Consider the following 22,648-nt stretch of genomic DNA (forward strand, 5'->3'; position numbering starts at 1 on the left):
TTAAGAAACTTAAGGCAGATGTGGTTATGTTACAGGAAACGCACCTGAAACTGATAGACCAGGTTAGGCTACGCAAAGGATGGGTGGGGCAGGTGTTCCATTCGGGGCTAGATGCGAAAAACAGGGGGGTAGCTATATTAGTGGGGAAGCGGGTAATGTTCGAGGCAAAGACTATAGTGGCGGATAACGGGGGCAGATACGTGATGGTGAGTGGCAAACTACAGGGGGAGACGGTGGTTTTGGTAAACGTATATGCCCGAACTGGGATGATGCCAATTTTATGAGGCGGATGCTAGGACGCATTCCGGACCTAGAGATGGGAAAGCTGATAATGGGGGGAGATTTTAATACGGTGTTGGAACCAGGGCTGGATAGGTCGAAGTCCAGGACTGGAAGGAGGCCGGCAGCAGCCAAGGTACTTAAAGATTTTATGGAGCAGATGGGAGGTGTAAACCCGTGGAGATTTAGCAGACCTAGGAGTAAGGAGTTCTCGTTTTTCTCCTATGTCCATAAAGTCTACTCGTGAATAGACTTTTTTGTGCTGGGAAGGGCGTTGATCCCGAAGGTGAGGGGAACGGAGTATACGGCTATAGCCATTTCGGATCACGCTCCACACTGGGTAGACTTGGAGATAGGGGAGGAAACAGGAGGGCGCCCACCCTGGAGAATGGACATGGGACTAATGGCAGATGAGGGTGTGTGTCTAAGGGCGAGGGGGTGCATTGAAAAGTACTTGGAACTCAATGATAATGGGGAGGTCCAGGTGGGAGTGGTCTGGGAGGCGTTGAAGGTGGTGGTTAGAGGGGAGCTGATATCAATAAGGGCACATAAAGGGAAGCAGGAGAGTAAGGAACGGGAGCGGTTGCTGCAAGAACTTTTGAGGGTGGACAGACAATATGCGGAAGCACCGGAGGAGGGACTGTACAGGGAAAGGCAAAGGCTACATGTAGAATTTGACTTGCTGACTACGGGCACTGCGGAGGCACAATGGAGGAAGGCACAGGGTGTACAGTACGAATATGGGGAGAAGGCGAGCAGGTTGCTGGCACACCAATTGAGGAAAAGGGGAGCAGCGAGGGAAATAGGGGGAATGAGGGATGAGGAAGGAGAGATAGAGCGGGGAGCGGAGAGAGTGAATGGAGTGTTCAAGACATTTTATAAAAAATTATATGAAGCTCAACCCCCGGATGGGAGGGAGAGAATGATGGGCTTCTTGGATCGGCTGGAATTTCCCAAGGTGGAAGAGCAGGAAAGGGTGGGACTGGGAGCACAGATCGAGGTAGAAGAAGTGGTGAAAGGAATTAGGAGCATGCAGGCGGGAAAGGCCCCGGGACCGGATGGATTCCCAGTCGAATTCTATAGAAAATATGTGGACTTGCTCGCCCCGGTATTGACGAGGACCTTTAATGAGGCAAAGGAAAGGGGACAACTGCCCCCGACTATGTCTGAAGCAATGATATCGCTTCTCTTAAAGAAGGAAAAGGACCCGCTACAATGCGGGTCCTATAGACCTATTTCCCTCCTAAATGTAGATGCCAAGGTCCTGGCCAAGGTAATGGCAATGAGAATAGAGGAATGTGTCCCGGGGGTGGTCCACGAGGACCAAACTGGGTTTGTGAAGGGGAGACAGCTGAACACGAATATACGGAGGCTGTTAGGGGTAATGATGATGGCCCCACCAGAGGGGGAACCGGAGATAGTAGTGGCGATGGATGCCGAGAAAGCATTTGATAGAGTGGAATGGGATTATTTGTGGGAGGTGTTGAGGAGATTTGGTTTTGGAGAGGGGTATGTTAGATGGGTGCAGCTGTTGTATAGGGCCCCGATGGCGAGCGTGGTCACGAATGGACGGGGATCTGCATATTTTCGGCTCCATGGAGGGACAAGGCAGGGATGCCCTCTGTCCCCATTATTGTTTGCACTGGCGATTGAGCCCCTGGCGATAGCGTTGAGGGGTTCCAAGAAGTGGAGGGGAGTACTTAGAGGAGGAGAAGAACACCGGGTATCTTTGTATGTGGACGATTTGCTACTATACGTGGCAGACGCGGCGGAGGGGATGCCAGAAATAATGCGGATACTTGGGGAGTTTGGGGATTTTTCAGGGTATAAATTGAACATGGGGAAAAGTGAGTTGTTTGTGGTGCATCCAGGGGAGCAGAGTAGAGAAATAGAGGACCTACCGTTGAGGAAGGTATCAAGGGACTTTCGTTACCTGGGGATCCAGATAGCCAAGAATTGGGGCACATTGCATAGGTTAAATTTAACGCGGTTGGTGGAACAAATGGAGGAAGATTTCAAGAGATGGGATATGGTATCCCTGTCACTGGCAGGGAGGGTGCAGGCGGTTAAGATGGTGGTCCTCCCGAGATTCCTCTTTGTGTTTCAGTGCCTCCCGGTGGTGATCACGAAGGCTTTTTTTAAAAGGATTGAAAAGAGCATCATGGGTTTTGTGTGGGCCGGGAAGACCCCGAGAGTGAGGAAGGGATTCTTACAGCATAGCAGGGATAGGGGGGGGGGCTGGCACTACCGAGCCTAAGTGAGTATTATTGGGCCGCTAATAGTTCAATTGTGAGTAAGTGGATGGGAGAGGAGGAGGGAGCGGCGTGGAAGAGATTAGAGAGGGCGTCCTGTAGGGGGACTAGCCTACAGGCTATGGTGACAGCCCCATTGCCGTTCTCACCGAGGAACTACACCACAAGCCCGGTGGTGGTGGCTACACTGAAGATTTGGGGACAGTGGAGACGGCATAGGGGAAAGACTGGAGCCTTGGGGGGGTCCCCGATAAGAAACAACCATAGGTTTGCCCCGGTGGGAATGGATGGGGGATATGGAATGTGGCAAAGAGCAGGAATAACGCAGCTGAAAGATCTGTTTGTGGATGGGAAGTTCGCGAGTCTGGGAGCGCTGACCGAGAAATATGGGTTGCCCCAAGGGAATGCATTCAGGTATATGCAACTGAGGGCTTTTGCGAGGCAACAGGTGGGGGAATTCCCGCAGCTCCCGACACAAGAGGTGCAGGACAGAGTGATCTCAAAGACATGGATGGGGGATGGTAAGGTGTCAGGTATATATAGGGAAATGAGGGACGAAGGGGAGACTATCGTAGATGAACTAAAAGGGAAATGGGAAGAAGAGCTGGGGGAGGAGATCGAGGAGGGGCTGTGGGCAGATGCCCTAAGCAGGGTAAACTCGTCGTCCTCGTGTGCCAGGCTAAGCCTGATTCAGTTTAAGGTATTACACAGGGCGCATATGACTGGAGCACGGCTCAGTAAATTTTTTGGGGTGGAGGATAGGTGTGCGAGGTGCTCGAGAAGCCCAGCGAATCATACCCATATGTTTTGGTCATGCCCGGCACTACAGGGGTATTGTATGAGGGTGGCAAAGGTGCTTTCAAAAGTAGTGGGGGTCCGGGTCGAACCAAGCTGGGGGTTGGCTATATTTGGGGTTGCACAAGAGCCGGGAGTGCAGGAGGCGAGAGAGGCCGATGTTTTGGCCTTTGCGTCCCTAGTAGCCCGGCGCAGGATATTGTTAATGTGGAAAGAAGCCAAGCCCCCGGGGGTGGAGACCTGGATAAATGACATGGCAGGGTTTATAAAGCTAGAGTGGGTTAAGTTCGCTCTAAGGGGGTCGGCTCAAGGGTTCACCAGGCGGTGGCAACCGTTCGTCGAATACCTCACAGAAAGATAGATGGAATGGAAAAAAGAAGGCAGCAGCAGCAGCCCAGGATCGGGGGGGGGGGGGTTGGGGAGGGTGGGGGTGGGGGGGGGGGTGGGGGGGGGGAAGGGGGGGGTGGGGGGGGAGGGGTGAGGGGGGGAGGAGGAACCAGAAGGACTCTCAGGGTTGTTAATATATACTGTATAATATGTATAGGTCGTTGCGACAGATAATTATATATTGGACTGTTAAATTATATTTTTGGAGAGTGTTACTTGTGATAAGGCAGTTGCCAATTAGGGTTAGTTTTCATTTTTGTTACTTATTATTTATTCATTTTTTGTTTATAAAATAGGTCATTGTTACTTGTGTTGTTATAATATTGTGTAAAGGATGCACAATGTACTGTGTTGGTTGACCAAAAATTTTCAATAAAATATTTATTAAAAAAAAAATTCATAAAAGAAAACCGGGGAGAATTCTGTCGCCCTGGATGGGGAAACTCACTGACTATTTAGACTCTTAACAAATTCTTTTTTTTTTCCCGCGTGAATCACGACACGCTTGTGGCGGCTTGCCTCTGAAACTCTCGCTTCGGGCAAACTTAATGCTTTGTAATCAATGGGGCGCATCTTTTAAACGCCTCTCTGGCCCTTATTCTAAGTCCAGTCATAGGGATGACTTCCCAGAAGACAGCTCCACGTTTCACGGAGGGACCCTTCACCAAGGTCCTAGAGGGGGTCAAGCAGAGGTGTGACACCCTGTACCCAAGATCGCGCTGACGTCCATCAAGCAAGGTCACCACCCCCACCTTGGAGGCTGTGGCCGCGATAGTGAGTGTCAGCTCAATCAATAATTAGGGGCTGGCTTAGCACAGTGGGCTAAATAGCTGGCTTGTAATGCAGAACAAGGCCAGCAGCGCGGGTTCAATTCCTGTACCGGTTTCCCCGAACAGGCGCCGGAATGTGGCGACCAGGGGCTTTTCACAGTAACTTCATTGAAGCCTACTTGTGACAATAAGCAATTATTATTATTAGGATGGGGCTACAGTGGTGGAAGAAGATGAATGACCTTCTTCATGCAGCCAGGGTAAGTCTGGCTCCGTACCTCTTCCACTGCACCACTTCATACACCCATCACGCCTCCACGGTGATCTCTCACCCATCCATCTCACAGATTCCCAACACTTGTCATGGTGCCCTCCCCCCGTCACTCCCACCACTCCCCACTGTGAAAATATGCACAAGCAATCATGCTTATAATGATGTACATGACCTCCGGCCAGCAGGTGGCAATGTAAATCTACCATGTGACTCTATACCTCGAGGAGTTGGGAGTTAGTTGTGTTAGTAGACAGTGATACCCGCAGCAGGTCTAGGATAATTTATCAGTATTAGTAGTTTGTAATATATTTCTTATAGTTATCTTTACCACGCATTTGTTTCATAATAAAATACTTCAATGAGTCGAGAACTAGATGGTCTAATGTGCATCATTCCCACTGGTCATGGGAAAAGAACATGACATCGTGAAATGGAGAGTCAATGAGGGTATTGATAGCCCTGTGCCCCATGTGGACCCTGGTCATCGCTCGAGGACCTGCCTTCTTCTCCTCCGCAGGTTTCGACTCACCACTCTCTTCAACATCTTCCTCACCTGAGGCGATGTGGTGCTCCTCCATTTCCCCCGAGTCCAGCTGCTCTCCCCTCTGCAGTGCCAGGTTGTGCAGAGCACAGCAGCACACAGCAGATCACTTTGATGTGGGACACCCCCTGGGGGCTGTATTGGAGGGTCCTTCCAATCGGTCCAGGCACTGGAAACGCACCTTGAGCAGTCCAATAGCCTGTTCGACTTGTGCATGCATTGGCATATGAGCCTCGAGAGTACGTCTCAGCCGGTGGTGGTGGCCTACTCACTGATGTCATCAGCCACCTCCTGAGTGGGTGTTCTTTGTTCCTGAAGTGCCAACCCTTCACCTGCTGCTCTCCCTCAAAAACGGCTGGGATCTGGGAGCGCCCCAAAATATAACTATCATGGCGTTCCCCAGGAAACGGGCACACTCCTACAAGATGCGCAAGGCGTGGGCACATGCGAGCTGCACATTGAGGGAGTGGTGTCCCTTGTGGTTCAAAAATAGCAGCCCAAGCCATCATGGGGAACGTAAAGCCATATGAGTACAGTCGATGACACCCTGCACCTGGAGCATGCCTGCTATGCAGGTGAAGCACATGGTCCCGGCGCCCTGATTGTGGTGCTAGCAAATAGCGCGTCTGTGACCTTATGCACTGCGAACTGGGGTATGCGGAACAGGCCACCCGTGCAGCCCTGAAACTACGCCATCTGAGGTCCTGCCCCCGGAGGGTCAATGGGCCCTGCCTCCCCCTCCCCTGCAGTGTGCTGTTCCTGGCCACATGCAGCAGCTGCTGGTCGATCGCAATCAAAAGAATTTCCAGCTCAACTGGCTCCATGATTCTCCAGAATCAAATACTGAAAGGAAGAGAACATCAAAGTGAACGATGAGGAGTCCTGACCATGCCCTGACTCTCAGCCTTCTCAGGGTTGGGGACATCCACCGATGCGCATCCCTCCCATGTGAGCGACTTTCCACTGACACTCACTCCCTCCCCTGTCACACAATAGCCACTTTACCACAGTTGCCACCCCCCTTAACTTCACCTGAATGAAGCATTTCGAACCTTGAGAGCCTCAATGGTCGGCGCACCCCCCGGGTGTGGAGTGAGAGCAGTTGAGTGATTTCAATGGACCTACATTCTAATCTAACGGGGTAATAAGACACTGCCCCCCCATCATCCCTTGAACATGGTGACCTATTAGCTCACTTCATCATAACGCCTTGCATTGGGGGCCACATTGGTGTCACCTCTCTGTTAAGATGTAAGTATGAGCCTTGGAGTTCGATGCTTGGGGGTAGGGTTTCAACTGGTTTGGGCTCCCAAAGGGTTAAAAGTTGGACTCTACTCATGCATTGCAATGCTGACTAAATTGGCACAATTGACTTGTCAAGAACATAAGAATAGAAGATCTAGGAGCAGGAGTAGGCCATCTGGCCCTTCGAGCCTGCTCCACCATTCAATGAGATCATGGCTGATCTTTTGTGGACTCAGCTCCACTTTCCGGCCCGAACACCATAACCCTTAATCCCTTTATTCTTCAAAAAACTATCTATCTTTATCTCAAAAACATTTAATGAAGGAGCCTCTACTGCTTCACTGGGCAAGGAATTCCATAGATTCACAACCCTTTGGGTGAAGAAAGTCCTCCTAAACTCAGTCCTAAATCTACTTCCCCTTATTTTGAGGCTATGCCCCCTAGTTCTGCTTTCACCCGCCCGTGGAAACAACCTGCCCGCATCTATCCTATCTATTCTCTTCATAATTTTATATGTTTCTATAAGATCCCTCCGCATCCTTCTAAATTCCAACGAGTTCAGTCCCAGTCTACTCAACCTCTCCTCGTAATCCAACCCCTTCAGCTCTGGGATTAACCTAGTGAATCGCCTCTGCACACCCTCCAGTGCCAGTACGTCCTTTCTCAAGTAAGGAGACCAAAATTGAACACAATACTCCAGGTGTGGCCTCACTAACACCTTATACAATTGCAGCAGAACTGCCCTAGTCTTAAACTCCATCCCTCTAGCAATGAAGGACAAAATTCCATTTGCCTTCTTAATCACCTGTTGCATCTGTAAACCAACTTTTTGCGACTCATGCACTAGCACACCCAGGTCTCTCTGCACAGCAGCATGTTTTAATATTTTATCATTTAAATAATAATCCCTTTTGCTGTTATTCCTACCAAAATGGATAACCTCACATTTGTCAACATTGTATTCCATCTGCCAGACCCTAGCTCATTCACTTAGCCTATCCAAATCCCTCTGCAGACTTCCAGTATCCTCTGCACTTTTTGCTTTACCACTTATCTTAGTGTCGTCTGCAAACCTGGACACATTGCCCTTGGTCCCCAACTCCAAATCATCTATGTAAATTGTGAACAGTCGTGGGCCCAACACTGATCCCTGAGGGACACCACTAGCTACTGATTGCCAACCAGAGAAACACCCATTAATCCCCACTCTTTGCTTTCTATTTATTAACCAATCCTCTATCCCTGCCACTACTTTCCCCTTAATGCCATGCATCTTTATCTTATGCAGCAACCTTTTGTGTGGCACCTTGTCAAAGGCTTTCTGGAAATCCAGATATACCACATCCATTGGCTCCCCGCTTTCTACCGCACTGTTAATGTCCTCAAAAAATTCTACTAAATTAGTTAGGCACGACCTGCCCTTTATGAACACATGCTGCGTCTGCCCAATGGGACAATTTCCATCCAGATGCCTCGCTATTTCTTCCTTGATGATAGATTCCAGCATCTTCCCTACTACCGAAGTTAAGCTCACTGGCCTATAATTACCTGCTTTCTGCCTACCTCATTTTTTAAACAGTGGTGTCACGTTTTCTAATTTCCAATCCGCCGGGACCACCCCAGAGTCTAGTGAATTTTGGTAAATTATCACGAGTGCATTTGCAATTTCCCTAGCCATCTCTTTTAGCACTCTGGGATGCATTCCATCAGGTCCAGGAGACTTGTCTACCTTTAGCCCCATTAGCTTGCCCATCACTACCTCCTTGGTGATAACAATCCTCTCAAGGTCCTCACCTGTCATAGCCTAATTTCCATCAGTCACTGGCATATTATTTGTGTCTTCCACTGTGAAGACCGACCCAAAAAACCTGTTCAGTTCCTCAGCCAGTTCCTCATCTCCCATTATTAATTCTCCCTTCTCATCCTCTAAAGGACCAATATTTACCTCAGCCACTCTTTTTTGTTTTATATATTTGCAGAAGCTTTTACTATCTGTTTTTATATTCTGAACAAGTTTACTCTCATAAACTATCTTACTCTTTATAGCTTTTATAATAGCTTTCTGTTGCCCCCTAAAGATTTCCCAGTCCTCTAGTCTCCCACTGATCTTTGCTACTTTGTATGTTTTTTCCTTCAATTTGATACTCTCCCTTATTTCCTTAGATATCCATAGTCGATTTTCCCTCTTTTTATCGTCCTTCCTTTTTGTTGGTATAAACCTTTGCTGAGCACTGTGAAAAATCACTTGGAAGGTTCTCCACTGGTCCTCAACTGTTTCACCATAAAGTCTTTGCTCCCAGTCTACCTTAGCTAGTTCTTCTCTCATCCCATTGTAATCTCCTTTGTTTAAGCACAAAACACTAGTGCTTGATTTTACCTTCTCACCCTCCATCTGTATTTTAAATTCCACCATATTGTGATCGCTCCTTCCGAGAGGATCCCTAACTATGAGATCCTGAATCAATCCTGTCTCATTACACAGGACCAGATCTAGGACTGCTTGTTCCCTCGTAGGTTCCATTACATACTGTTCTAGGAAACTATCGCGGATACATTCTATAAACTCCTCCTCAAGGCTGTCTTGACCGACCTGGTTAAACCAATCGACATGTAGATTAAAATCCCCCATGATAACTGCTGTACCATTTCTACATGCATCAGTTATTTCTTTGTTTATTGCCTGCCCCACCATAATGTTACTATTTGGTGGCCTATAGACTACTCCTATCAGTGAATTTTTCGCCTTACTATTCCTAATTTCCACCCAAATGGATTCAACCTTATCCTCCATAGCACCGATGTCATCCCTTACTGTTGCCCGGATATCATCCTTAAATAACAGAGCTACACCATCCTACCTCCCTTACCATCCACTCTGTCCTTCCGAAAAGTTTGATACCCTCGGATATTTAACTCCCAGTCGTGACCATCCTTTAACCATGTCGTGAACTCGCCAACATTGAGGGCATTTAAAAGTTTATTGGATAAACATATGGATGATAATGGCATAGTGTAGGTTAGATGGCTTTTGTTTCGGTGCAACATCATGGGCCGAAGGGCCTGTACTGCGCTGTATTGTTCTATGTTCTATGTTTCAGTAATGGCCACTAAATCATAGTCATTCACAATGATTTGTGGCATCAACTCATTTACCTTATTCCGAATACTACGAGCATTCAGGTAAAGTACACTTATGTTGGCTTTTTTACCTCTGTTCTGAATCTTAACACCTCGATCAGTAACCTCTCCTAAGTTATATTTCCTCTTAACCTTTCTCCTAATTTTCCTTGTCGTTGAACCCATATCTTCATGCAACAACCTGCCGCGTCGCTTACCATTAATGTTTTCACTTCCTGTTTCAGTCCTTTTAGTATTCCTGGTCCTATTCACTGAGCTCCCCTCAGTCACTGTACCTTGTACTGTCGTCCTTTTTGATTTTTGACTGTGGCTTCTCTGCCTTACACTTTCCCCCTTACTGCCTTTTGTTTCTGTCCCTGTTTTACTACCATCCAACTTCCTGCATCGGTTTCCATCCCCCTGCCACATTAGTTTAAACTCTCCCCAACAGCTCTAGCAAACACCCCCCCTAGGACATCGGTTCCAGTCCTGCCCAGGTGCAGACCTCAAGGAAGGTTTAGGTATCTGATTGGGCTCCCTTCTGGCAGGTGAGACACACCTGACGCATGTGAAGATTGATATTAGCATGTCAACTTCATCCTTAGAGGGACACTCACTCCACGAGCTTTCAAGGGCAAAAGAAGTGCATGCAGTGCAATTGCCGTTTTGTAAATGTTGTGTTAGACAAGAGGAACGGGCCAAATTCAAACTCCAAATTTTGTTTTGCGGTTTTCTATTATCATAAACTTGTTTATCTGTTATCAGAAACTGATTTTTATTTGATTCAATAATGAATATAGGTCTATGCTCCACAATCTCATAGGCATAGATCACTGGACTGTTTGTTTCAGAAATCAACTAATTGGCATGCATAATATTAGTCATTTAAATCCTGTAAGATGGTGAATAAAAACACGTCAAGGGCGGCAGATTAAGCGAGCCTTCCAACTTGAAAGGCCAGCTTCCCAGATACTAATCCCTGACAGCCTTGCCTGGTAACCGGTGACCTTGAACGTCCAGACATCTCCTGCCCTCTGGCTTCACAGTGTTTCCTGAGTGTAGGGGCTCATTCTCACTGCACTCATTCTCCCCCTTGTGTTAGGGTCTTCAGGCCTCATGAAGCTGTAAAAACAACCCTTCTCAGAGTCCCCCACTCTGCCCATGTCGCCTGAGTGCTCACCTCCGCGATCCCCTTCGGAGGCGAGGTCACCAGGTTCTCGTTTTTATCGAGCTGTTGTAAATCACGCCAATGTGACAACGTGACTGCTCAGTGAGGGAGGGGCATGGAAGGGGGGGGGGGGGGGTTGCCAGAAGGGCTCGCTAATGATGTGCTAATGCATTTCAAAGAGGCTCCTGACATTCTGTCTCAGATTTCCCGTTACGCTACCGGCAAGGGGCCCGGAGAATCGGAAAACACGATCTGGTCGGCAAGAATCGCGGCTCCCGATTTTCCCCGTACTTTCTGCCCACGTCACCGTTCTCACTGCCGGCTAACGCAGGCTTGAAATTCCGCCCAGAGAGAGAGAAACGGAGAGAGGGTGAAAGAAAGAAGGAGGAAAAGAAAAAGAGACAAGAAGAGACAAGAGCAGAGGGAAGACAGAAACATGGTAGATAGTTGAAAATAGAATTGAAAAGCTAAGAACAAGAAGAGATTCCTCGCGGTTAGTGGGTAGGCATTGCTCAGCACCATGCAGACAGGGAGAGAAAAGACACTTCAATTTGTTCATGTGGTTGGGGGAATATTCTTTAGCTTGTTTCTTCAGGAAATTGCAATAATCATTGATAATGATATTAAACGCAGAAAATGCTGGGAACATTTAGCAGGACTGGCAGCAGGAACTTTCACAGTAACTTCATTGCAGTAAGTCTACTTGTGACAATAATAAAGATTATTATCTGTGGAGTATTTCATTTAAATATTGCAAATGTACTCTTGAAATGTGACCAATCCATTCATAAGCCTTTGTAGTAATAAGTTTATTAATATTATTGTTAATAATGATATCAACACTACTCACAACAGCAACTGTTGCACTCTGAAACAATGGACACTAGTTGTTGAATCCAAGTCTATGATTTGGCTTTTTCCGATGGATCAGCTCGACTATACCTCTCTCATAAGCTGTTCAACCTCCTTCCGGGCTGCGGAATACATCTGATGTTACCGGTTTTACTCTGTGATACCATCTTTTGTAAATAGGAAGCTTTACAAGGGAAATTTGACACACCGTGGTGTCAGGCCGCATTAAGTGTCAAATTCCAAATGTCACCACCACAGGGATTCAAGGCAAGAGACCATTTTTTGTTGCGCTGTGCCATCTCTGTTTATTTCCTTGTTTTAAACGTAGTTGACAAAGTTGGAGCAGCGCGGAATGGAACGCGTTTTTACTCATTGTATCAAGTCACCAGCAGTGGATGTTTACAGGCAAGTCTGGGCAGCATGGTAGCACAGTGTTTAGCACAGTTGCTTCACAGCTTCAGGGTCCCATGTTCGATTCCCGGCTTGGGTCACTGTCTGTGTGGAATTTGCACGTTCTCCCCGTGCTTGCGTGGGTTTCCGCCGGGTGCTCCAGTTTCCACCCACAGTCCAAAAAGATGTGCATGTTAGGTGGATTGGCAGTGCTAAATTTCCTTGAGTGTCCACCCCGGGGATAGGGTGGAGGTGCCGGGATAGGGTGGAGGTATGGGCTTAGGTAGGGCGCTCTTTCCAAGGGGAGGTGCAGACTCGATGGCCCGAATGGCTTCCTTCTGCACTGTATAAATTACACCATTTTTGGCAATTAAACTCTTTGCCCCCCAGAGAAGTCCTTTGCTTAAACTCACTAGAATCACTGCTTTAATTCCAGCACGCAGCACCGCGTGCTTACAAAACTGTGGTCGCGTGGTCCATTTAAGGGGCGATACTTTGTGGGCCACGTGAATGGCCCTGAGCCTATGGGGACAGAGCGTGCGAACGTTATCCTATCAGGTGTTTAGGCGTGGACCTGGCTCTGAGCAAAGCACTTTTGAATTACAGAGCGTGCAGACCGAGGTGATCCAGTTATGGTGGGAAGCGGTGGCCACTTGAGGGTCTCGATGTGAGGGAGCCGTGGAGCCAGAAAGTCTGAGAGGTTTGTTACCGTTGCGGGGTTGGGGGGGGGGGGCACTCCAAAGACAGATGCAGCAGGTATAAAGAATTCAACTGCTTCAGGTGTCATAAGAAAGGCCATTTGCGAATCAGACGGTCTACTCCAAGTTCCCAAAAGAAAAATGACACAGCGACTCCAGTCAACAAGCTTGAGGAAGACCCTGGAGAAAAATTACAAGTGTGCAAGCTTAACACGTTAAGGTTAAGTAAATTGAGATTAAGTAAATCATCCTCATCGTCAATGGTCGTCCACTTAAAATGGAGGTTGATAGAGGAGTGGCTGCCACAGTGGTGGATGAGCAAATGTTTAAGTATCTGCAGGGAGAGCTGCAGCTTGTGTATCTTAGAAATACATTGGTCACCTATACTGGAAAGGCACTGAAGATATTGGACATGGCACCCACACCAGTGTCGCACCAATAGCGGACAGCGCAGCTGCCTTTAATCGTAGTGAACGGACAAAGGCCAATCCTCAAAGGGTATGATTGGCAAAGAAGATCAGCTTGAAATGAAATGAAATGAAATGAAAATCGCTTATTGTCACAAGTAGGCTTCAAATGAAGTTACTGTGAAAAGCCCCTAGTCGCCACATTCCGGCGCCTGTTCCGGGAATTGGTTAGAAATAGTCAGCATCATTCTTGCTGCAATTCTACAGGGCCTTTTGCTGCAATTATACAGGGCCTTGGTGGGGCCACACCTGGAGTATTGTGTGCAGTTTTGGTCTCCTTATCTGAGGAAGGATGTTCTTGCTCTCGAGGGAGTGCAGCGAAGGTTTATCAGACTGATTCCTGGGATGGCGGGACTGACGTACGAGGAGAGATTGAATCGGTTACGATTGTTTTCACTGGAGTTCAGAAGAATGAGGGGGGATCTCATAGAACCTATCAAATTCATCGAGCAAATTGTCGAATTTACAGTGCTGACGGAGGCCATTTGACCTATCGGGCACCGGCCCTTGGATAGAAAACCATACGAAAGCCCACGCCAATCCCCGTAACCCAGTAACCCCACCTAACCTTTTGGACACGAAGAGTCAATTTAGCATGGTCAATCCACCTAAGCTGCACATCTTCGGACTGTGGGAGGAAACCGGAGCACCCGGAGGAAACTCACGCAGATACGGGGAGGAAGTGCAAACTCCACACAGGCAGTCACCTGAGGTGGGGATTGAACCCGGGTCCTGGAGCTGTGAGGCAGCAGTGCTAACCATTGTGCTACCATGCCACCCAAAATTCTAACAGGACTGGATAGGGTAGATGCAGGAAGGATGTTCCCGATGGTGGATGTGTCCAGAACCAGGGAGCACAGTCTGAGGATACGGGGTGGAGATGAGGAGACATTCCTTCACCCAGAGAGTGGTGAGCCTGTGGAATTCATTACCACAGAAAGTAGTTGAGTCTAAAACATTGTATGCTTTCAAGAAGCAATTATGTATAGCACTTCGGGCGAAGGGGATCAAAGGATATGGGGGAAAGCGGGATTTGACTATTGTGTTAGATGATCAGCCATGGTCATAATGCATAGTGGAGTGGGTTTGAAGGGATGGATGGCCTCCTCCTGCTCCTATTTTTTCCATGTTTCTATCACCAACAGGGTTTTCCAAGAGCTTCTGTGGAAATACCAAGGAGAAATAGGATGCATCACCAGAGCTTCCTAGTGTCCTGCCATTCATCACACACTCACTTGTCCCATTTCTTCTTCCAAAGTGCATCACCTCACACTTCATAGATTATCATAGAATTTACAGTGCAGAAGGAGACCATTCGGCCCATCGAGTCTGCACCGGCTCTTGGAAAGACCACCCTACCCAAGGTCAACACCTCCACCCTATCCCCATAACCCAGTAACCCCACCCAACACTAAGGGCAATTTTGGACACTAAGGGCAATTTAGCATGGCCAATCCACCTAACCTGCACATCTTTGGGCTGTGGGAGGAAACCGGAGCACCCGGAGGAAACCCACGCACACACGGGGAGGATGTGCAGACTCCGCACAGACAGTGACCCAAGCCGGAATCGAACCCGGGACCCTGGAGCTGTGAAGCAATTGTGCTATCCACAATGCTACCGTGCTGCCACTTACCAGGGTTAAAGACTATCTGTCTCTGCTCTGCCCATCTGACCGACCCATCTGTATTTCCCTGTAATAGATGACCCTCTTCTTCACTGCGAACTACACTAGCAATCTTGGTAACCTCTGCAAACTTACTTCCCATTCCTCCCCCATTCTCGTCGATATCATTTATATATATAACAATAATAAGGGGCCCAACACTGATCCCTGTGGTCACTGGCCTCCAGTTACTCAAACAGCCTTCTACCATTACCCTCTGTGTCCTATTACTAAGCCAGTATCAGATCCATCTCGACAAGTTTCCTTGAATTCCATGTTCTTCAACCTTCTCAGTCAGCCTGCCATTTGGGACCTTGTCAAAGGCTTTGCTAAAATCCTATAAACTACATCAACTGCACTTCTTTCATCCACACATTCAGTCACTTTATAAAAAAATTCTACCAAATTTGTTATGCAGGATCTGTCTCTGACAAAGCCCATCCCTAATCAGACCATGCCTTTCCAAGTGGAAATTAATTCTCTCCTTCAGAATTATTTCCAATAGTTTCCCTAACACTGACGTGAGTCTCACTGGTCTGTAATTCCCTGGTTTATCTCTATCGCCTTTCTTGAAGAATGGAATAACATTAGCCGTTCTCCAGTCCTCATGCTCTTCCCACATGGCCAGAGAGGAAGTAAAAACTTGCGTTGGAGCCCCTGCAATTTCCTGCCTCGCCTCCAACAGCAGCCTGGGATCCAATTCATCTGGGCCTGGGGATTTGTCTATTTTTAAGCCTATCAAAATCTCCAATACCTCCTCACTTCCTATGTCAAACTGCTCAAGGTCCTCACAGTCCCATTGACTGAAATCTGTACTTATGTCCTCCTTCTCCTGAGTGAAGACCCAATGAGAAGCATCCATTTAACCCCCAAGAAATGTCCTGCGGCTTCACACACAGATTGCCCGCTTAGCCTCTCGTCGGTTAAAGCAAGAGAAGTGCACCTTTCAGGCTGAAGACACATATTTAGGTTTCAGAGCTGATACAAAGGTAATAAAAGGGGTCCTGGAACCAAGGATTACATTGGAATTGAAATCCATTCTAGGGGTGGCCAATTATTACGGCCACTTTTCACCCAACCTGCCTACTATTTTGGCACACTTGCGTTAACTGCTAAAAAAGCACCATCGTTGGAAGTGGGAAGATTCCTAGAGGAACACTCAGGTCAAATAAGCCCTGCAGTCGTCAGCCTTGCTGGTCCATTTCAAACCCATCATTGTTTCTTAGGCTACATCACCGTATGGCATGGGGGTGGTACTCTCACACAAAATGGAAGATGGTGTGGAAAGGCCTTTTGCATCCAGAACACTGTCAGATGCTGAAAGGAAATATTCGCAGATTGACAAAGAAAGTCGGGCGGTTATTCATGCCGTAAAAAAATGTCATCATTATGTTTCCTGTTGACACTTTACCTTCGTCTCTGACCGTAAACTATTACTTGGCATTTTTCATGAACATAAACCCGTCTCACCAAAAGCTTCAGCCCGATTGCAAAGTTGGGTACTGTTCTTGGCTGCATATTCGTAAACCGTTCAGCATAGACAGGGGACCCAGATATCAAATGCGGATTTGTCGAGCAGGCCTCCATTGACACAAACAATATCCGAGCCTCCCACTCCACAGAAGATCATCCTGGCTCTACATATTCTTGATACATTACCTATTTTATCTGGCCATATTAAAACGTGGACCAACAGAGACCCGTGTTAACAACAGTTAAAAGGATGGTTCTTAAGGGCTGACATTTTGAGAAATCAGAACAGTTTAGGTCTTATGTACAATGTAAGGCCGAAATCACTCGTGAGGAAGGGACTCTCCTGTGGGGTTGCAGAGTGAGAGTGTCACCTCTAGGGCAGCGGCCTCTTCTTCAAGAATTGGTCCAGCGGCCACCCTGGACAAGATAAAATGAAGGTACTAGACAGAAGTTACGTTTGGTGGTCAGGGATCGACAAGGACATTGCAAGTATGGTCAATCGATGTGACCACTGTCAGTCTCAACACAATTTTCCGCCTGCAGCAGGTTTGCACCCTTGGGAGTGGCCGGGTTGTTCATGGACTTTATGGGTCCATTTTTGGGTATGATGTCTTTGATTGTCATAGATGCCCACTCAAAATGGCTGGTTATCTAGACTATACGTTCAACCACTTCAGCAGCCACCACAGACGTTCATGACCTATCCAAGGCGATTGTCTCAGACAACGGTACAGCCTTCACAGTCGAGGAGTTTCAACTCTTCGTTAAGTCTAATGGAATCCAGCACGTGAGGACAGCCCCCTATAACCCTGCATCAGAGGGGCTGGCTAAAAGAGCGGTCCAAACTTTCAAAGTATCAATGAAAAAACAAGCTAATTGGCCAATACTGCTTCACCTAGCGGACTTCTGCTTTCGTACAATTCAACCCCGCATACCCCCACTGGGGTGATCCCGCCTTATTTGTTAGTGGGCTGGCACCTCGGGACCTGGGCTGACATTATTTTTTCCAAATTTGTTGGGGAGGGTGGAGGCTAAGCAAGCCTTACAGAAAGGCCACCGTGATACAGCCAGGAAGGCCAGGCCCTTCCAAGCCGATGATTTGGTGTACGTGTGGGACGTAAATTGCCGTCGACTCCGGCGGGACCAGTAGATGCTGCTGGCAGACGATGATGAACCGCCCCACCACTTGGCAGCCAGGTCTCATGTGGTGGGGGGGGGGGGGTCTTCCTCTTATCAGTGGGGGGCTGCCCTGGTGATTGTGGGGGACGGTGATTGCCCCTGGTGCTTGTGGGGAGGGGCCTCCTCTATCCGTGGTTGGGAGGAGGTGATTCGTTTCAGATCGGGGGTTCCTTTAGAAAGGGGGCTCTGATCTCTCAGGAGGCGGCGTTGCTGGCTCTATCAGGCCCTGCCCTGCCAGCATGATGGCAGAAACCACGCCTCCAGATTTCCAATGCACAGGAGTACCATAGAATCTGGAGAAAAAATACAGCTGTGCAACTGTGCTGGTTTTCCCGCCTCAGCCTGAACGCAGTGCACAGTGCAAAATTCCACCCTGGGAAATTAATTTCTTGGATGCTTTCCACTTCATCGGAATGGACACTTTCCGCCCCAAACTGTCAGGTTTTTCATAATGCTATAAATGCACCAATCACTCATAATGGATTGGGTAAATGCATCGTGGGTTCATTTATTAATTCACAACATATGCGTTCAGACGTACATGGATATCAGAGCTGCAAAACTGTGTGTGCTGAAAGTAAAAGTGAAAATAAAACTGGACCGCAAGGCACACTTCCTTTAGACAAAATACGATCATACCTCTCTGAAATGCTGGCACAAACCAAAAATCACATGCGTTCAGCATCAAAAGTTTTATACATAATGGAACAGTTGACTAATTTCCCTGGCACGGAAAGTCTTTTGTGTTCCAACTGAAAATACTTCAGAGCTAAAAATCAACTGGGCATACTTGAGCAAGTTTAAACTTTGCTTGCTTGCCTGCATGCCGTGTGGCATCACACTGCACTTCAGTAGATAGTAATTGGGCCACAATTAACCCAGGACCTTGGCAAGGCAAAGGCTCCCTGCAAGGGGCAGAGTGCAGCAGAAATGCAAGTGTTAGCAAAATTGACAGATGCCACAGATTTATCATTTAAAAAATATATATATTTATTCAAAATTTTCAACAAATTTTCAACAAACCCCCCCCCCCCCCCAACAAGAAAAACGAAACAAAAACACAACAATCAGAAATTATACATTGGATTTACCCCATATACAATAACCCCCCCATATAACATTTAAAAGCACAAATAGGGAAACCCCCCCCACCTTCACCCAAACGCCACCCCAAAAGGACTCCCACCCCCCCACACCGCCCCTGGGCTGCTGCTGCTGCTGACCTCCTCCTAACGCTCCGGAACGGTTGCCACCGCCTGAGGAACCCCTGCACAGACCCTCGCAAGGCAAACTTTATCCTCTCCAGCTTGATGAACCCTGCCATGTCATTGAGCCACGCTTCCACACTAGGGGACTTTGCATCTTTCCATAATAGCAAAATCCTCCGCCGGGCTACCAGGGACGTAAAGGCCAGAATACCGGCCTCTTTCGCCTCCTGCACTCCCGGCTCGTCCGATACCCTAAATAATGCCAATCCCCAGCTCGGCTTGACACGGGCGTTCACCACCTTGGGATATAGTCCTCGCAAAACCCCTCCAAAACCCATCCAGCGCCGGGCACGACCAGAACATATGGACGTGGTTTGCCGGGCTCCCCGAGCACCTCCCACATCTGTCCTCCACCCCAAAGAACCTACTCAACCACGCCCCTGTGATATGCGCTCTGTGAGTAACTTTGAACGGTATTAGGCTGAGCCTGGCGCAAGAGGAGGAAGACTTAAGCCTACTCAGGGCATCAGCCCACATCAGGGCATCATCTCTCTCCTCCCCAAGCTCCTCCTCCCACTTGCCCTTTAACTCCTCCACCGAGGCCTCCTCCTTTTCCTTCAACTCCTGGTAAATCGCCGAAACCTTGTCTTCTCCAACCCATACACCCGAAATCACCCTGTCCTGAATCCCATGTGCCGGAAGCAGCGGGAATTCCCTCACCTGCCGCCTCACAAACGCCCTCACTTGGATGTACCTGAAAGCGTTTCCCGGGGGTAGCCCAAACTTCTCCTCCAGCGCCCCTAGGCTCGCAAACGTCCCATCGATGAACAGGTCCCCCATTCTTCTAATCCCTGCCCGATGCCAGCTCTGAAACCCCCCATCCATCCTTCCCGGGACGAACCGATGATTCTCCCGAATTGGGGACCAAACCGAGGCTCCCACCTCGCCCCTGTGTTGCCTTCACTGCCCCCAGATCTTCAGCGTTGCCACCACCACTGGACTCGTGGTGTACCTTGTCGGTGAGAGCAGCAACGGTGCCGTCACCAGCGCCCTCAGGCTCGTGCCCACACAGGACGCCATCACTAGCCTCTTGCACACCGCCCCCTCTCCCTCCATTACCACTTACGGATCATCGCCACATTGGCTGCCCAATAATAGCCACACAAATTCGGCAGCGCCAGCCCCCCCCTATCTCTGCTACGCTCCAGAAACACTCTCTTCACCCTCGGGGTCTTATTCGCCCACACAAATCCCATGATGCTCCTGCTTACCCGTTTGAAAAACACTCGCCACCGGGGCTCTATATAGCAGCCTGACCCAACTGATGAACCCCTCCCCGAACCCAAACCTCCGTAACACTTCCCAAAGGTACTCCCACTCCACCCGATCAAAGGCCTTCTCCGCGTCCATAGCTGCCACTACCTCCGCTTGCCCCTCCACCGAGGGCATCATAATCACATTGAGAAGCCTCCGCACATTTGTATTTAGCTGCCTACCCTTCACAAATCCCGCCTGATCCTCATGAATCACCCCCGGGGCATAGTCCTCAATTCTCGTAGCCAGCACTTTCGCCAGCAACTTAGTGTCAACATTGAGGAGCGAGATCGGTCTAAACGACCCACATTACAATGGATCCTTGTCCCGCTTCAATATCAAAGAAATCAGCGCCCTGGACATTGTCGGGGCAAGGTCCCCTCTTCCCTCGCCTTATTAAAAGTCCTCACTAGCAACGGGCCCAGCAGGTCCACGTATTTCCTGTAAAATTCAACCGTGAATCCATCCGGCCCCGGTGCCTCCCCGCCTGCATACTCCCCAATCCTTTAACCAGCTCCAACAGCCCAATCGGTGCCCCCAAACCAGCACCTGCTCCTCCTCCACCCTCGGGAACCTCAGCTGATCCAGGAATCGCCACTGGGGGCTCAGACTTGTACAGATCCCCATAGAAGCCCCTAAATACCTTGTTTATTCTCACCGCACTCCGCACCGTATTCCCCCCTCTATCCGGGACTCCACCAATCTCCCTCGCTGCCTCCCTCTTACAAAGCTGATGTGCCAGCATCCGACTCACCTTCTCCCCATACTCATACGCCGCCCCTTGCGCTTTCCTCCACTGTGCCTCTGCTTTCCCCGTAATCAACAGGTCGAATTCCACCTGGAGGTTCCGCCGCACCCTAAGTAGCCCCTCTTTGGGGGCCTCTGCATACCTCCTGTCCACCCTTAAAATCTCCCCCACCAACCTCTCCCTCTCCCTCCCCTCTCTCTTCTCCCTGTGGGCCCTAATGGAGATTAGCTCTCCCCTGACCACTGCCTTCAGCGCCTCCCAGACTACCCCAACCTGCACCTCCCCATTGTCGTTGGCCTCCAAGTATCTTTCAATACACCCCCACACTCGCCCGCACATCCCCTCATCCGCCAACAGTCCCACATCGAGGCGCCAAGCGGGCGCTGGTCCCTCTCCTTCCCCAACTCCAACTCCACCCAATGCGGGTCGTGGTCCGAGATGGCTATGGCCGAATATTCCATTCCCTCCACTTTCAGGATTAGCGCCCTACTCAAAATGAAAAAGTCTATCCGGGGTAGGCTCTATGGACGTGGGAAATGAAGGAAAATTCCTTGGCCAGCGGCCTGACAAACCTCCATGGATCCACTCCCCCCATCTGGTCCATAAATCCCCTGAGCACCTTGGCCGCAGCCGGCCTCTTACCCGTCCTGGACCTAGAGCGATCCAGTGCTGGGTCCAGCACTGTGTTGAAGTCCCCCCCATTATTAAGCTTCCTACCTCCAGATCCGAAATCCGACCCAGCATGCGTTTCATAAATCCGGCATCATCCCAATTCGGGGGATATACGTTCACCAGTACCACCCGCACCCCCTGCAACCTACCACTCACCATCACATATCGACCTCCATTATCCACTACAATATTCAGTGCCTCGAACGACACCCGCTTCCCCACCAGTATTGCAACCCCTCTGTTCTTCACATCCAGCCCTGAATGAAAGACCTGCCCTACCCATCCCTTTCTCAGCCTAACCTGATCTGCCACCTTCAGATGTGTCTCCTGGAGCATAACCATGTCTGCCTTCAGTCCCTTTAAGTGCACGAATACCCGGGCCCTCTTGACCGGCCCGTTCAGGCCCCTCACATTCCAAGTTATCAGCCGGATCGGGGGGCTACTCGCCCCCCCCCCCCCCCCCCCCCCCCGCCCCTGCCGACTAGCCATCTCCTTTTCTAGGCCAGCCACGTGCCCGCGCCTCCCGCACTCTCCAGTCCCCCAGGCGGCGGACCCCCGCCCCGACTACCTCTCCTACTTCCAGCTCCCCTTTGGCCAATGCACCAGCAACCCAGTTCCCCCCCTCCCCCCCCCCCCCCCCCCGATCCTCATCTAGCCATGTTGCTCCCCCCCCATGACACTCCCGTAAGTCAGCTGACTCCTGCTGACCCCGGCCTCTCCCGCCATTCCATCGACCCTCCAGTGTGAGAATCCCCCCACCCCTTGGCAATCAGTGTGTGCTCCTCTCCAGCACCGCCCTTCCCCCCCGGCCCATCCCCCCATCCTTCCCTAACGCGGGAAAAAAGCCGCGCTACAGATTTATCATTTGAGATCTTCCTATTAATATCTACCCTCAGTAGCGACGTTTCTGCTGAAGCAGTTGAAAAATATTCATTAACATGTCTGTAATGTAATCATCCATAGTTCATAATGAAACTGCATATTCCAGCTCCTGATTGTGAAAATCCCATTAGACTCAGCACAGGAGACAAATTGGGACATTATTTACAAATTGTCTTGTATGAAAATGATAGGATTTTTCTTTTCTTCCCCCTTTGCAGTTTTGCGCAAACACAGCGGGCGGATTTTCTGGTCCGGTGCTGGGATTAGAAAC

General features: G+C 49.2%; 1 protein-coding gene across 1 annotated transcript in view; it reads right to left on the bottom strand.

Annotated features, from left to right (window-relative positions):
• The window catches only part of LOC140391644 (seizure 6-like protein), a 522,156-nt gene that overhangs the window by 283,041 nt on the left and 216,467 nt on the right, over positions 1-22,648 (bottom strand). The gene's annotated exons all lie outside the window — the stretch shown is intronic.

Source organism: Scyliorhinus torazame, chromosome 1, assembly GCF_047496885.1.
Source record: "Scyliorhinus torazame isolate Kashiwa2021f chromosome 1, sScyTor2.1, whole genome shotgun sequence".
NCBI lineage: Eukaryota > Metazoa > Chordata > Chondrichthyes > Carcharhiniformes > Scyliorhinidae > Scyliorhinus > Scyliorhinus torazame.